We start from the raw sequence: 15,796 nt of genomic DNA, 5'->3' as shown, positions 1-15,796 counted from the left end.
AATGTATGGAATTTGAACTCATTTTTTAAATGTCTACAGTTTGGGCATAAAAATATTTGCAAAAGGGCATGCCATTGAGAAAGAATGGTGTAAGTTAATTCAAGGAATGAAGGATTGAAGGAAGTGGCAGCGAGGGGCAGGAAACAAAGGGTGCTGGAGATACTATAAAATTAACATTGTCATCATGTGGCAACGGACTAGATCTGAGGAACAAGATGACTCTGAGGTTTGTCTGGAAGGATAATGGTGCCTTTAACAGAAGGAGGCAACAGATGCAGGCTTGAGAGAAGCAATGTGGAATTTTGTTTTATATACCAGGATCTTGAACTGTTAGTGGGGAATCTAGGTAGGGATGCATTTAGAAATTGGAGTCTTTAATTAAGGAGTGTTTAACGGACTAATGATATGAATTTGTGGTCCTCCACATAGAGGAATCCATTCAAGTCTGGAGTTTATTTCATTTTATCTCAATCTGTTCAATGTCAAGGGGCTACCTGTAGAGAGAGAAGATGGCCAAACTTAGTACTTTGGGGAAAATTCATATTTAAGAACTGGAGGAAGATGTTATGACTAACATAGAGAAGCAGCTATCAGATAAATACGATGAGAATATAAACAGAAGAGAACACATTCAAAAAGGAGTGTACATTGAGAGTCTGAAGAGGGTAAGAGGGTGTATTAGTCAGCTTAGGCTACCATAACAAAATACCAGAGACTGGGTGATTTTAACAGCAGACATTCATTTTCCCATAGTTCTGGAGGCTGGAAGTCTAAGATCAGGGTCCAGCATGGTCCAGTTCTGGTGAGGTCTATGAGGTCTATCTTCCTGATGTGCAGATGGCTACCTCCTTGCTGTATCCTCACACGGCACAGAGAGAGAAAGAGACAAGCTCTCTGGTATATCTTCTTATAAGGGCACTAATCTCATCATGAAGGTCCCTGCTAATGATCTCATCTAAACCTAATCATCTCCCAAAGACCCTGCCTCTAAATACCATCCCATGGGGATTAGGAATTCAACTTATGAATTGGAGGTGAGGCACAATTCAGTCTTATAGCAAGAAGACCGAGAAAATATCATTTGACTTTTAGATGATAAATATGTGACTTTTATGAGACAAATTTCAATAATAATAGAGTAAGAGAAAAAGAATGTAATAAATTATGGAGGAAATATTATAGTGTAAATGAGTGAAGATTACTTTAAGACTAATTACATTAAGAGGAATAGCAAGTTTGAAAGAAAGATTTTGAGGATTAGAAATCTCTTGATGTACGTATGTTTATGGGTAGCTTTCTCTAAACAAGAATATTACACAGTTTGCAAAGTTAGCTCAAAAAAAGTGAAAAAAAGAGACTTCCATTCTGATAAGGTTGTATAAAATCACAAGAGACTCCCACTCTGACCCTAATAATGAGAACTAGCTTTATAAACTGTATGATCATAGCCATACTGGTAAAAAACAACAACAACAACAAAAACCTATCTGAGCACATATATTGAGAAACTACAGTTAAAGTCATACTTTATTTAGAGAGAGGAAGAGAGAGAGAAAGAAACATCAATGATGAGAGAGAATCATTGATTGGCTACCTCCAGCATGTCCCACACTGGGGATGGAGACCAAAACCCGGGCATGTGCCCTAACTGGGATTCAAACCGTGAGCCTCCTGGTTCATGGGTTGACACTCAACCACTCACTGAGCACACCAGCCGGGCTAAAGTCATACTTTAAAGTGAAAGACTGAACACTTTCCAACTATGATGAGGAACACAAGGCAGGGACTCCTCACATCTAATCAACATCATACTGAAGTTAGGTCCTAGTGATTGAAATAAGAAGAAAAAGGCAATAGATGGCTGCCCCAACAAGCTCCACAGCTCAGGGGACCTGAGCCCCCTGCCTTGGGACCTGGGGATAAGTTTGGCTGTAGACCTGCGGGGGGAGGGGGGAGAGGCAATAAGATTAGAAAGAGGTAAGTATATATAATTATTTATGTGAAACTTTCCAAGAGAATCTGCAAAATAACAACTAGAACTAAGAAGTAATTTTAGCAAGGTTGCAGGATACAAAACTAATTTTTTAAAAGTCCATTGTAATTTCTATATTGATAGCAAATAATTGAGAAGTTATATTTCTTTAAAAATCCTTTTATAATAATGTCAACAAATATAAAATAATTAGAAATAAATCTAACCAAAGACTTTCAAGACTGCCAAATTATAAACATTGGTAAAATAATTTTTAAAAAGCCAAATAGAGAGATATACCAGGCTCAATATTGTTAAGGTTTCAAATTTCCCTAAATGACCTGAACATTCAATGCAATCCCAATCAAAATCTCAGCCAGCTTCTTAGTATTTTAGTATTTAGTATTCAGCTTTTTAAGATTTAATGAAAACCATAGACTAGCTAAACCAATACTAAGGAAGAAAACATTGAAAAGCACACACCTGATTTAAAACTTATAAAGTTGCAATAATAAAAAAGATTGGTATTGGTTTGAAATGAGTAACAGAGATCAATGGAACAAAGAGTCCAAAAACATGATGACCTATGAACCAGGAGGTCACTGTTCAATTCTCAGTCTTGGCACATGCATGGGTTGTGGGCTTGATCCCCAGTATAGGGCATGCAGGAGGCAGCCAATCAATGATTCTCTCTCAACACTGACGTTTCTCTCTCTCTCTCTCTCTCTCTCTCTCTCTCTCTCTCTCTCTCTCTCTCTCTCTCTCTCTCTCTCTCTCCTTCCTCTCTGAAATATATATATTAAGAGTGCAAAAACAGGTCCACAATTGTTTATCCATTAGTCAACAAATGTATCAAGGCAATTCATTGGGAAGAGAAAGCTTTTTCATTAAATAATTTTGAAAAACCTGAGTATCCATATGGAAAAAAATGAACTTTGATCCATATTTCAGATCATACACAAAAATTAATTCCAAATGGATCACAGACCTAAATGCAGAAGTTAAAATTATAAAACCTTGAGTTTTGAAAACTTTTCAAAAGATACCATTGAGTAAACAAAGAGACAAATCACACAGTGGGAGAAAACATTTGCCACACATGTATCAACAAAATAATTAAATCCAGATTATAAAAAGTTTTATAGCTAAATAAGAAAACAAGCAATTAATTTAAAAATGGGCAAAAGAGTCCTCAGTCTATTCCATGTTTCCATGTCTCTGGATCTATTTTGTTCATCAGCTTATTTTGTTCATTAGATTCCACATGTAAGTGAGATTATGCCTGAAGAATCTCAGAGGGAAGGGGGGAGGAGAAATAGGAAGAAATTAACCAAAGAACTTGTATGCATATATGCATAATCCATGAACACAGACAATAGTGCGGGAGGGGGAAGGAGTGGGGTGGAGGGAGTCATTGGGGGGGAGGGACATCTGTAATACTCTCAACACTAAAGATACATTTTTTTAAAAATGGGCAAAAGATCTGAACAGATACTTTACTAAAGAAGATATGTGAACAGCCAATAAATAACTCTTTAGATGTTCAATATTGCTAGTCATGAGGCAAAAATCCACTAACATTTAAAAGTTTGACAATGCCAAGAGTTAGTGCTGATGTGGAATAACTGACATTCTCAGACACTGCTGAAGGGACTGTAAGAGAATACAATCACTTTGGAAAACAGTTTGGTGGTTTCTTAAAATAATAAACATACCCTGTCATATCACTTAGCTATTCCATTCCTAGGGATTTACCCAAAAGAAAGGTAAACACTATATTCCAACAAAGACTTGTATGTAAATGTTCGTGGCAACTTTATTTGTAATAGCTAAAAACCAGAACAATTGAAATGTCTTTCATCATGTAAATGAATAAAATGATGTTGTATAGCCATACATGTAAAAAACTATTACTCAGCAGATATATGCAACAGATAATTGTGCCGAGTAAGAGTTCACACAAACAAGGTTGTGTATGGTAATATTACTTTTATATAAAATCTGGTTACTGCAGCTCTAGCCAGTTTGGCTCAGTGGATAGAGCATCGGCCTGCAAACTGAAGGGTCCTGGGTTCGATTCAGGTCAGGGGCATGGACCTCAGTTGCAAACTCCTGGCCCTGGTCTGGGGCATGAGGGAGGCAACCAATCGTTGCCAATCATGTCAATCTGAGACATGAGGGAGGCAATGTCTCTCTCACATTGGTGTTTCTCTCTGTCTCTCCCTCTCCCTTACACTCTCTCTAAAAATCAATGGAAAAAATATCCTGGGGTGAGGATTAAAAAAAAAAAAACAAGATTAAAAAAAAATAAATAAATAAATAAAATCTGTTTACTGCAAACAAATTTGTAAGTCCAGAAAGAAGACCAATGATTGTCTAGGGACAGAGGAGGAGGGGGAACTGATTGGAAAGAAACACAAGAAAGCTTTTAGGAGTGATGGGAATGTTATTTATCTTGATTGTCCTGGTGGTTCCACAGAGGTATACATCTGTCATATCTTATTCAATTGCATAGTTCACATCTGTGAGGTTTATTGTACATAAGTTATACATTAGCCAAGTCATTTAAAAAAAAACAACTCAGTCAAGAAACCTAAATGATCTAGATTCCAAAATAAACCAATAACAGACCCTAGGAGAGATGAGAGTCATGGTTACTTTCAGCCCAGATCACGTGGTAGAAAGTGACAGAATCTCCCATAGACATAGGTCAAGAGAAATTAGTTAATGTTTATCAAACTTGGAAGTGATATATGACAGACTAGAATCCTGAGGCGCTCCATAACTTAGCTTGACTCATTCTTCCATACTTGCAGGCTAATTAATATACATGTGTGATAAGACACATACACCCATGTGACACATATATGACACATGAAGAGGGGGGGTGGGAATGTGACCCAGGGTAAAGAGAAAACAATGAATAGAAACCAACCAAAATTGGCCCAGCTGTTGTTATCAGATAGGAACTTAAAAATAACCATGATAAATATGTTACAGAATCCAGTGGCAGAGTTGGGTAGCATACATAAACAGGAAGTTTCCACTGAGAAATAGAAATAGATAAAAGGAAAGGAAACCTCATAGACACAGACAACAGCTGGGTAATTACCAGAGGGAACGAGGGTTGGTGGGGGAGGTAGAAGAGAGTCTAGGGCACATAAATGGTGATGGAAGGAGACTTGATTCCTGGTGGTGAACACACAATACAATACAGATGATGTATCATAGAATTGTACACTTGAAGTCTATATAACTGGATTAACCAATGTCACCCCAATAAATTCAATAAAAAAAGTAAAAAGAGAAAAAGAAAAATACTGTATTAGGAAAAAAAAGTATATAAGAAGCCTAACATCAGAAACAAAAAGGATCAAGGTAAACATTACAGTGGAGACAATTTGGCTCTAACATCATATTCCAGCAAGCGAATGACCCGGACAGTGGGTGGCAGAGCGAGGCCGTCAGATCACCTGTTTGAAGTGATGAACAGTGCATGATTCCTGCACCACTTAACATGGCCTTTAGCACATGGTATGAAGCAAAACCTCTTGATGGTTAACACTGCCCAATGATTATTTATCAAGGACAGCTGATGCTAAGAATCACAGCCAGGCACCATTCATTTTACTGTGTGTGAAACGGACTGTGACAACACGCAGCTACCAGTTTCCACGAGGCATGAAAACAGACCTGATAGGAAGATAAAGGTAAATAAGCCGATGTTACTCTGGTTTGATTTAAATAGATAATGAAGGCCACAACCTGCTGGTGAGAAAAAAAGTTCTAAACACCCCCACCCCGTTGGAACATCTCTTCGTTAGCAATGAAGAAAACAGGGAACAAACGTGAGAAGAAACAGTTCCTTTTAGGACCTTCTCTGCTTTCTATTACCCTTCCTCTTCCTGCTGAGCACCGCAGAGTTGCCCAATGCCCCAACTTGTAGCCACCTTTCTTGTCTACGCCCCACATATTGGGTCTTTTGGTTTCCTTTTTCTGTTAACTTTAAAAATCTATGTCCAAGAAACCATGCTCCTAAGGAAAGGCAGAAGGGGACATGGTAAGTGATTTCTGCTGTTGGGCAAACAAGGTTGTGGCGCTCGTCTGGGTAAAACAGTTAGCTATCCCCTGGTCTCTAAGAGATACAATTCAAAACACTGCAGCAGTCCAAAGGGATTTTAGGCCCTGGGGCAGGACAAGGAGAGGGAAACTTTTGTGAGGGGGTGGCCTCACAATACCCCTCATTTATGTCCTTTCTGCTCTTGGCCAAGCGGGCAGGTGAGCTCTAGGTGGTAACCCAGTCAAAGCAGGATAAATTCTGATAGCTTTGAAAGGGGGATGGGGGGAGAAGAGAGGGAAAAGGCAGCAACTTCAGTTGCGATAATTTGCTATCTAACCAAAGTACAAACTCGGTCAAGAAATATCGCGCCTGTCCTACATGCCAATGCTGAATATCTTTTAGCATAAAACATCACAAAAAGATCTTAAGAATATTATTCTCAGCCCTGGCCAATGTTTCTAAGTGGCTAGAGCATCGGCCTGTGCACTGAAGGGTCTTGGGTTCAATTCCCAGTCCAGGGCATGTACCTGGGTTGCGGGTTCAATCCCCAGCCCCAGTCGAGACTTGTGGGGGAGGCAACCAATTGATGTGTCTCTCTCACATTGATGTTTCCCTCTCTCTCCCCCTACCGCGCCCCCACCTCCTTCCCACTCTCTCTAAAAATCAATGGGAAAAAAATATCCTTGGATGAGGATTAACAAGAAAAAGAATATTATTCTCCGTAGCTACCACAGGGAAAAAAAAAACACACAGAAATAAGTGTTGTGATATATTAAATTGTTATTTGGGGTAGAAGTGGACAAAGAGGAATGTTACTTACACTTAGTGACTGCAAATATTCTAAAACATTAAAATGGTTTTAAACAGAAGAGTTTTCACTGGGAGGACTGCCTTTTGCTAATCGAATTTTCAAATGGATGATGCTAATCCAATCTACCTTGCTTTAAATCTTGACTTAGCAAGTATTGATGTTATTGTGTTATCTAAATACTTCCAGGTTATTTTTGTAACCTTCTAAATACTTCAAAAATGTTGCTATATTGATTGAACACACACAATTGCACAACTTAATGAAACATTGAAATTCCCTGTCCTATGTTTTACTAACGATGTATAAACCATAAACTTAACTAATTATAATACAGCATGAATACAAACTGGTTGAAAATTGAGAACAATAAGCAGCTGACAATTTCAGAGCATACATATAAAACCAGATTAGTAAAATAACAAATTTTCTCTAATAAAAACACGCAGTATTTAAGTTACAGGGTTTCTCAATTTCACAAATAGAAACATCTGATATAAGGTAAGGAGACAAATTTCCTCATTAAGTCTAGAAATGCATGTCTAACTTTGGATAGTTTGAAACTGATTTATGAAGATCTAATTAACAAAATGGTTCCACATGACCTAATACAGCAGAGTCGGCCTGCCATTCTGGTCTTGTTGTAATCTAACCCCTCTTTACCTTCAATCTTTTTATAAATATTCTCCAGCATAACCTCATTGCTCCAAGCAGGCCCATATCATCTCACACATTTTTACTGAGTGCTTATGATCCATGGAGCACTTCTATTAGGTGTCTGTGAATAGAATGAGAACTGAACAGAAATAATACCTGCTCCCACAGAGTATTGGGCTAATGGGGAAAACAGACAATACAGCAAGCAATTATACTAGAGCTTAATAATGTGATAGGGAAGTACAGGGAGTTGACGAAAAACATAGAAGGCACTCAATTCAGACTTGGAAGGTCAGGAAAAGTTTCTGAGAAGTAGAGATTTAAAGGATGAGTGGGCCTCTCAAAGATCTAGAAAGGGAAAAGAAAATCTAGAAAAGGGGAAGGGAAGTAGTATTTTCCACAAAGGAATATGAAAGGGCAGAGCAGGACAGCACAAAATGTACTGTACCCTCCATCCTGTGTAACTATGTATCAGACTCCTTTTTCTTAGAAAACCGCGAGAATGTAACAATTGCATGAACCTGCCAATAGGAATGTAGAGAAGTAGATTCAGTCCAAATTAGGCAATCTCTGTAACCCACGTCACTTCCCTAAGCCCACCCAAATGTCCAACCCTTTATAATTCATCACTCCCCCGGAGTTCTCTCTCTGGCCCCACTGCTGCGTCAGGAGGAGGCTGGGAGCCAAACCCGGGTTTGAATAAAGACTCTTTGCTTTTGCATCGGAGAAAAGGCTCCCTAGTGGTTGATTATTGGGGACCCTGAACTCTGGGCATAACATTTGGGGGCTCGCCCGGGATTCCCCAATACCCACGAGGGACCCGATCCGAAGAGTCTGACTGCTGACTGACCGCGGTAAGTGTCTGTATTGTCTGTTCTGCGCGAGCTCGCTTCTGAAGCCAAATCTGAATTGCCCAAAAACGGTCTAAGTGGACGCACAGGTGGACCTTGGGTTGGAGGGTCAGAGGACGCTCTGATTCTCCGTCTGGAGGGGCGTAAAAACCCCCGTCTGGAGGGGAGTGGCTTCCCCTCAAAACTCAGGGACGAAGCGGGTCGCTCCCGCTAGTTGGCACAGGGCCATCGTCCAGCTTTTCAGTGTCTTTGTCTGTTTGGTTTCTGTGTCTTTCTGTGGACTTCTGTGGACTTACTGGACGGACATTATGGGATAGACTCAGTTCACTCCAAGTGAGTGGAAAAGGGAGCTTAATTCCCCCCCCCCCCAAGGCCATAGAGCTTCCTCAGGCAAATTAATCAGGTGACTGTTTAAACTCTGGTAAATATCTAGTAGGAGTCAAAAACTCAGACTGTTTGGTATATAAATATAAATGTGAAAATATTTGTTATCTCTTTCTGCTGTTTAATTTATTTAAAGATAGGGCGGACCTGCTATGGCAGAATACAAAGGTCTTTAGCAGCTGCTGAGACACCTTTTTCTTGTTCTCCATCAGAGAGGGAATAAGCCCACTTAGATGATAAAAATTCCTCTGTTTGTATTAATGAAGGTTTCAGTTTGCTCTGATTTGTGAATTTACTGTATTAAATTGAATTTTAAAGTTCTAAGGTTGATTTAAAAGTATCCATTTATAACATTTCAAAGAACAAAAGAACTTTTATTTACAGCTTCCTTATCTCTTTTGGTGCTGGGAGACTCCCCTTACAGCTTCACAGGGTGGAGAGATGTACAGGCCCTGCCCCTGCCTGTGACATCATAGTCCAACGTGGAACTAAGGCTGAAGTTACTATTAACTCTTTATAGACTCCGTTAACCATTTGTTTAACTTACTGTTTTCAGTTATTAGGATCCTCATAGAGGACATAACCTGGACTTTCCCTTCCTCTCTCATCCTGATCCTAATAGCATCTGTAACTGGATTAAAAATATTTTCTTTCAGGAGGCCATCCAGGCTTTCAGCTCACAAGAAATCTCCCCCTGCGAGAGGAGAGAGGGACCCCCCAGAAGGGGCTGGAGGCTCTCCCTCTCAACAGGTGTTTGTTTTGTGTTTTGTCATGTTGGTATCAGGACTGTTTGTTTTGTCTTTTTGTCTTATATTTTCGATCATAATTGGGCCCTATATGTATATATTATTTATTGAGTTTTGATTTGTCAAGGTTTTGTCAGTTTGTTATCAGTTTGTTAAAATCCTCTTAGAGGACATTGAGTGGTTCTTCCCTTCCAGTTTAACCTTTGACTGTGTGATTGGATTACTGAGCTTTTATCAAGGTTTTGCCTCTCCTGAAACAACGCTCCATGTGTAACCTGTCCCTCCCCGAGCCGGACTGCAGGATGATTTTTCCTTCAACACACTGGTCCCGCCCACTGGCCTATGGCAGAAGCCAGAAAAAGCGACGATAAGAAAGGGAGGCCCCATCAGGGGACTTAGAGGCAGTGTTTCTGTTATCTGCTTAGATCCCAAGAATGTAAGAATACTTATTTACTGAAATGATATAAGGACAGATGTTTGTTTGATATTTTGTTGTCTGCCTGGTTATAATTATTTGTTCGTATATAGAAGAAAAAACAACACATTTAATTTGTTGAAGGCTGAGTGCTCTGACAGGTAGCAACCCCCCCGAGTGGCCACTGGGATTCTTTTTTCCCAGGGGTGTTTTCTCTCTGTCAGAGGGGGAATCGGCCTGCCTAACAACATTTCTGTCTATATTTATTAATTTGAAGATATAAAGTTATAACAATTGTAGTCCAAAGAGATTTAAAGCAGAGACCACATTCTAAAATTAACTATAAAAAGAAAGCTGGAGCTGGCAAAGTCACCAAGTCTGCCCAGCAAGCTCAAAACCTAAATGAATCTTATTTCTGACACCTGCCACCACCCAGTCTTAATCAGTGGTGGAGGAACAGTATCAGAACTGTTTGTCTCAATTGGTCATTAAGTTTGATGTGATTAATGTACATTGTAAAACCTTTCAAAGAAAAGGAAAATATTTTGTAGGCCACTTGGTCCTTGTGTATGTGTAGCAACTCTTAAGTTATAATTTTAAAATCAGTAATTTTTAATAGAAACACACTCAAGCAGAGTGGCTTTTCAGAAAGGTCAGGGAGTCTGATTACAGTGTAGGGGTCACCGGTTCCCCCACGCCACTTTCGTTAGTAGGAGGCAAGCGCTTTTCCCAGTGGGAACAGAGAGTGGACTGCCAGATGAAAACGCCTCGGTGGGACCCGCGCTGCGCTCCCTGCCTCTGCCCACCCAGTGTCTATCCCCTCCAGGGGTTGTTTTAAGTGGCTAGAGGCAGCAACGAGGAGGGAAATTCCCTTGTGACCCCCTCCGCCCCAATAAGACCCAAGAACCCTCGGCGACTCCTTGGACACTTTTCACCGTGTTCTATAGGGGGCTTAAAGGCGGCAGCTAGAAATTCCCCTTTCCAGGCTTATCAGAATCTGAGATTATTATCTATAAAAAAATATGACAGTTTGAAATTCAAATGGCTGAGCCTGCTCCCTTCTCCCTCTGCCTTTTCTAAATATTTTAAAATAATAAAAGATTTGAGGCATAGTTATGCATTTTTGAAAGACATAGAAGAAGGTTTAAAGACTAATTTGAAATTGTAAAATTTATAAAAATTTATATATATAGTAAAAAAAAGAACAGAGAAATATTAGAAAGAAGAAAAAGCCAGCAGCAAATAGGAAAGAATTAGTATACCTATTGTAAGAAGCAGAGGCACAGGAAGAGAAAATGTCCTGGCAGGTTAGCTAGAGAAGCAGAAAGGGGAGACTCAGACTCCAAGGGTCTTTAACTTAGAGGAAAAGGACTATGGACCTCAGAAAGAACACGGTAACTCATTCATTTCTGGTCATACCAGAATGCCTGTACCCCCTGTGTAAACGTGACCTCCTACAGAAACTATTTGGACTGCCATCATATCCTTTGAGCGGGACGGAGCGGGAATTCTTAGGGGCAGTTGGATACTACAACCTGTGGATACCGGGGCTCATAGAGATTGCTAAACCTCTAGACTCAAGTACTGGGGGAACGCAGCCACTGAACTAGACCGAAGTAGAACAATGGGCCTTTGAGGAGCTAAAAAAGGCTCTCATCTCAGCACCTGCCCTAGCCTTACCAGACGTCAGGAAGCCCTTCCACCTCTACGTGAGTGAGGTAAGGGGCATTGCCAAAGGGGTTCTCACTCAGACTCTAGGTCCCTGGAAGAGACCTGCTGCCTATCTGCCTAAGAGGCTAGACCCCGTGGCAGCAGGGTGGCCAGCGTGCCTCTGGGCAGTGGCCACCACAGCATTGCTGGTGAAGGAGGCAGATAAGCAGACTCTGGGCCAGGAACTAGCCCTGACAACACCCCATGGTGTGGAGGCCCTCCTTCGAGGTGCTCCAGAGAGATGGATGTCAAACACCAGGATCACCCAGTGCCAAGCTCTTCTCCTGGACCAGCCCTGCATCTGGTTCCATAAGACACTGGCCATCAACCCTGCCAGCCTGCTTCCAGATGATGACCCAGAGGAACCCATTCATGACTGCACGGAGGTAACAGACGCAGTACAAACGGCTCACCCAGACCTGACAGATGTCCCGCTATCATCACCAGACAAGGTACTGTTCACGGTTGGGAGCAGTTATGTTCAGGATGGCATCCGATGTGCAGAGCAGCGGTAGTCGCCCTGGACCACACCATTTGGGCGCAGTCCCTGAATAGGGGAACCAAGGCACAAAAAGTCGAGCTTTTGGCCTTAATCCAGGCCCTCCGATGGGAACACAGTGCCATCCACCAGAAAAGAGGGTTACCAACTGCAGTGAAAAAGGACATTAAAAATAAGAAGAAATTTTAGCCACATTAAAGGTCATCTGGCTCCCAAGGGCAGTTGCAATAGTGCACTGCAAAGGACATCAGAAAGGGAAGACAATTGAAGCTAGAGGAAATAGAGCCGCAGACCAAACTGCCAAGGAAGCCGCCCAAAAACCAGTGGGGCCTTTACAAGTTTTAGTAACCCTGCCGGACCTGGACCTACACAGACCCCCTCTTACACCAAACAAGAGGAGGAATTGGCAGAACAGAAGCAAGCCATTAAAGGACCAGATGGTTGGTGTACCCTACCAGATGACAGACTGTTGGTCCCAGAGGCTATAGGTTGGACGTTAGTTACCCAGTTATACCAGGCTATCCACTTGGCGTCACCAAGACTTCTAAACTTCTGCAAGGCAGGTACTCTTAGATAAAATAATTAAAAGCATAGTCACTAGAAGTACAGTTTATGCACAGATAAATACTAAGCAAGGTAAGAAGGTCCCCCTGGAAATTCCCCAGGAGAGCATTAGGAGGTAGATTTCACATAAATTAAGCCACCAGCATCAGAGTACAAGTACCTGCTAGCTCTCATAGATACCTTCTCGGGTTGGGTTAAAGCATACCCCACTAGGACAGAAACTACCTCTATAGTTGCTAGATTATACCTAGATTCGGGCTGCCAGTAGTCATAGGATCAGATAACAGCCCCACCTTTGTAGCCAAGATATCTCAAAATATAGCTCAAGCCTTAGGACAGGCATGCGCGAGACTCAAAAAAAAAGAATTTAACTAAATTTACCTTAGAAACCGGTGAAAACTGGACCAACCTCCTGCCCTTCACCCTCTTATGGGCCAGGTGTACCCCCTACCGGTAGGGGTTTCCCCCTTTTAGAGATCATATATGATAGACCTCCCCCTGCCGCTTCCTTTCCAGGGTCAGGAAGAAACTGAAAGCTGGAATTCATAACCATTCCCTTACTCAAGTCCTTACAGGCTCTGCAGTATACCCAGAGAGCCACCCATAAGCTTGTTCGTGATGCTCTGCCAGTGCCCACTGCGGACCCTGTACATCCCTTCCAGCCCAAGAACTCGGTATGGGTAAAGAAGGTCACTGCCCAAGGACTCACCCCAACCTGGAAGGGATGCTACACTGTTATCCTGAGCACGCCCACGGCTGTTGAAGTAGATGGCATCCAGACCTGGCTACACCACTCCCAGCTCCTGCACCAGGAAACGGCCTGGATCCTGGCAACCAGCGGCCTCACCCGTGAGATCCCTAGCCTGGGCTCCACGCAGGCCAGGAGGAATCTCGACACCTGCAGGAGAGGAACTGGAATTCGCTGTGGACAGTACTGTTGGGGACTGTAGTACTAAAGGCCTTGGCCAGAAGTAAGAGACAAAGTAGAAATGCAAACCGTCTCATGATTGAGCCGGGTGTCCCAAGACAAGGGGGGAATGAAAGGGCAGAGCAGGACAGCACAAAATGTACTGTACCCTCCATCCTGTGTAACTATGTATCAGACTCCTTTTTCTTAGAAAACCGCGAGAATGTAACAATTGCATGAACCTGCCAATAGGAATGTAGAGAAGTAGATTCAGTCCAAATTAGGCAATCTCTGTAACCCACGTCACTTCCCTAAGCCCACCCAAATGTCCAACCCTTTATAATTCATCACTCCCCCGGAGTTCTCTCTCTGGCCCCACTGCTGCGTCAGGAGGAGGCTGGGAGCCAAACCCGGGTTTGAATAAAGACTCTTTGCTTTTGCATCGGAGAAAAGGCTCCCTAGTGGTTGATTATTGGGGACCCTGAACTCTGGGCATAACAGAATACTTCAAGGTGTGGCTTAAAAAGACTTGGTGTCACCCTTTCTCCTTCCATGCCTTGGTCACACACACACACACACACACACACACACACACACACACACACACACACAAAACACACACACAATACTCACCTGCTTTCTGTGATGCTCCTTTCCTCTGTCTAGAAAACACTCTTCCACTATTCTCTATATTTAAACCCTACAAGTCCTGCCAAGTCCAACACCTTGGTCCTGTTTTAAAATCTCAACAAGTGCTTTCATGTTATCTAGAAAGCCTTCTTCAATATCTCCATCTTGCAGAATTCTCTCCCTTCTTTTAAGTTGTTTAGCAGTTATTAAAATTGCACCACAAATATTAAGCTGATTGTTAAATGCTGACATGTATAATTCTGAGACTATTTCTGGGTTTTCTTATCTCCACTTGCAGACTTTAAATTCCCTCAGTCAGGGACCGTTCGGTAAACTTCATTTCTATCTCTGGCAGTGACAAGCATAATCCATTATAAACTTCATTGTGAGAAGTACAAAAGGTGACAGACCTCTGAGAAGAGTGTCATAAAACATAAAACAAGCCAAGCTTTCAAAAATTACAAATTCAAAAGAATATTCTTTTCCTTCTTGTTAATATTGTTAGATAAAGTGGTGATAATGGCATTTTTATTAGACATAGAAAGTTCACTGATGGGTGGGGGAATGAAGAAATTCAAATAATAATACTCTATTCTTATTCTGTTTCATCAAAAAAATAATATCCATGCTGGCAAAAGTAAGACAAAAATTAAAAAAGTTATAAAATTTAAAGCCTAAGATATAGCAGGACATTAAATATTCTAAATGAGTTTGATTTCACTAATTTGGAGAAATTATATTGCAAAGTACTGAAAGCATCTGTAGATATGGTAAGTGAAAATTTTAAATTATCTTTACAGATACTACAGTAAATAGAATGGTTTACAGAGAACAAAGAGCCACTGTCTCAATTTTCAAACTAGAGAAGGTAGATTCCAGCAACTCCAGCCCAGAGAGCTTGACATTAATTCCAGACATGATTCCCAAAAGATTCTTAAAACTATGGAATGTGAGCACTTAAAATGAGAAGTGTCGTTACCTACAAGCTAGTGTTATTTCCTCTTGGTCTTAATAAGGTTACTTGATATCTATTCTGCAGAAAGTAGAAATGCATTTCAGCAAGGAATTCAACCAAGTGTGTGAGAGTATACTCCTGGGCCACACAAAGGAATGTAAACTCTGAGGAAACAGAGTTACTTGACTATATAACTGGTTGAACAGCCTCATAAAAGGGACTAATTCACGGACTCTTGAAAAGCAAGAGGAAAGTGGCCAGGATCATGCCAAAAGTCCTTTCACTTCAGCATTCTACACATTTACTCAGAAGAAGCTATTAATTACTTCCTGACCAAATCTGTTAAGGCCTCTACATTGGGAAGAATTGCTAATCTGTATCATAGACTCAGAATCCAAAAATAGCTTGACCTTCCGAAACAATGGGCTAACTAAAGGTAAAGGTTACATTTAATTGCAGTATTTTTAAAAGTCCCAAATCCAGTGGCCAAGTGTACAATTGTGGAGAAGTACATTTGCACAAGAAGAAGCAAAAAAAGATGCATAATTAAATAGTGTAGTATGAGTGCAAAGGACGAATGAGACTCTCAAACCTTGCCAGTTCAGGATGAGTTGAAGGAACTGAATACTACCAAAGAG

The 15,796-nt window shown here is 41.1% G+C and overlaps 1 long non-coding RNA gene and 1 other non-coding gene across 4 annotated transcripts; both read left to right on the top strand.

The window, feature by feature from the left end:
* Window positions 1–1,812: 1,812 nt before the first annotated feature.
* Window positions 1,813–1,941, top strand: LOC114233434 (small nucleolar RNA SNORA5). Its single transcript, XR_003619575.2, has one exon. It is a non-coding gene; the product is annotated as a small nucleolar RNA SNORA5 (small nucleolar RNA).
* Window positions 1,942–7,912: 5,971 nt separating this feature from the next.
* On the top strand, window positions 7,913–14,031 carry LOC129149450 (uncharacterized). 3 transcript variants are annotated; one of them, XR_008556344.1, is made up of 4 exons: window positions 7,913–8,351; window positions 9,389–9,482; window positions 9,718–9,914; window positions 13,183–14,031. It is a non-coding gene; the product is annotated as an uncharacterized LOC129149450 (long non-coding RNA). The 3 variants fall into 3 exon arrangements; XR_008556345.1 differs by lacking the exon at window positions 9,389–9,482 and having other exon boundaries at window positions 13,183–14,030; XR_008556343.1 differs by lacking the exon at window positions 7,913–8,351 and having other exon boundaries at window positions 8,967–9,482; window positions 13,183–14,030.
* Window positions 14,032–15,796: the final 1,765 nt, after the last annotated feature.

Source organism: Eptesicus fuscus, chromosome 6 (genome assembly GCF_027574615.1).
Source record: "Eptesicus fuscus isolate TK198812 chromosome 6, DD_ASM_mEF_20220401, whole genome shotgun sequence".
NCBI classification, from domain to species: Eukaryota; Metazoa; Chordata; class Mammalia; order Chiroptera; family Vespertilionidae; genus Eptesicus; species Eptesicus fuscus.
Note: the sequence above shows the minus strand (reverse complement) of the source record. Positions and strands in the feature narration are given on the sequence as shown.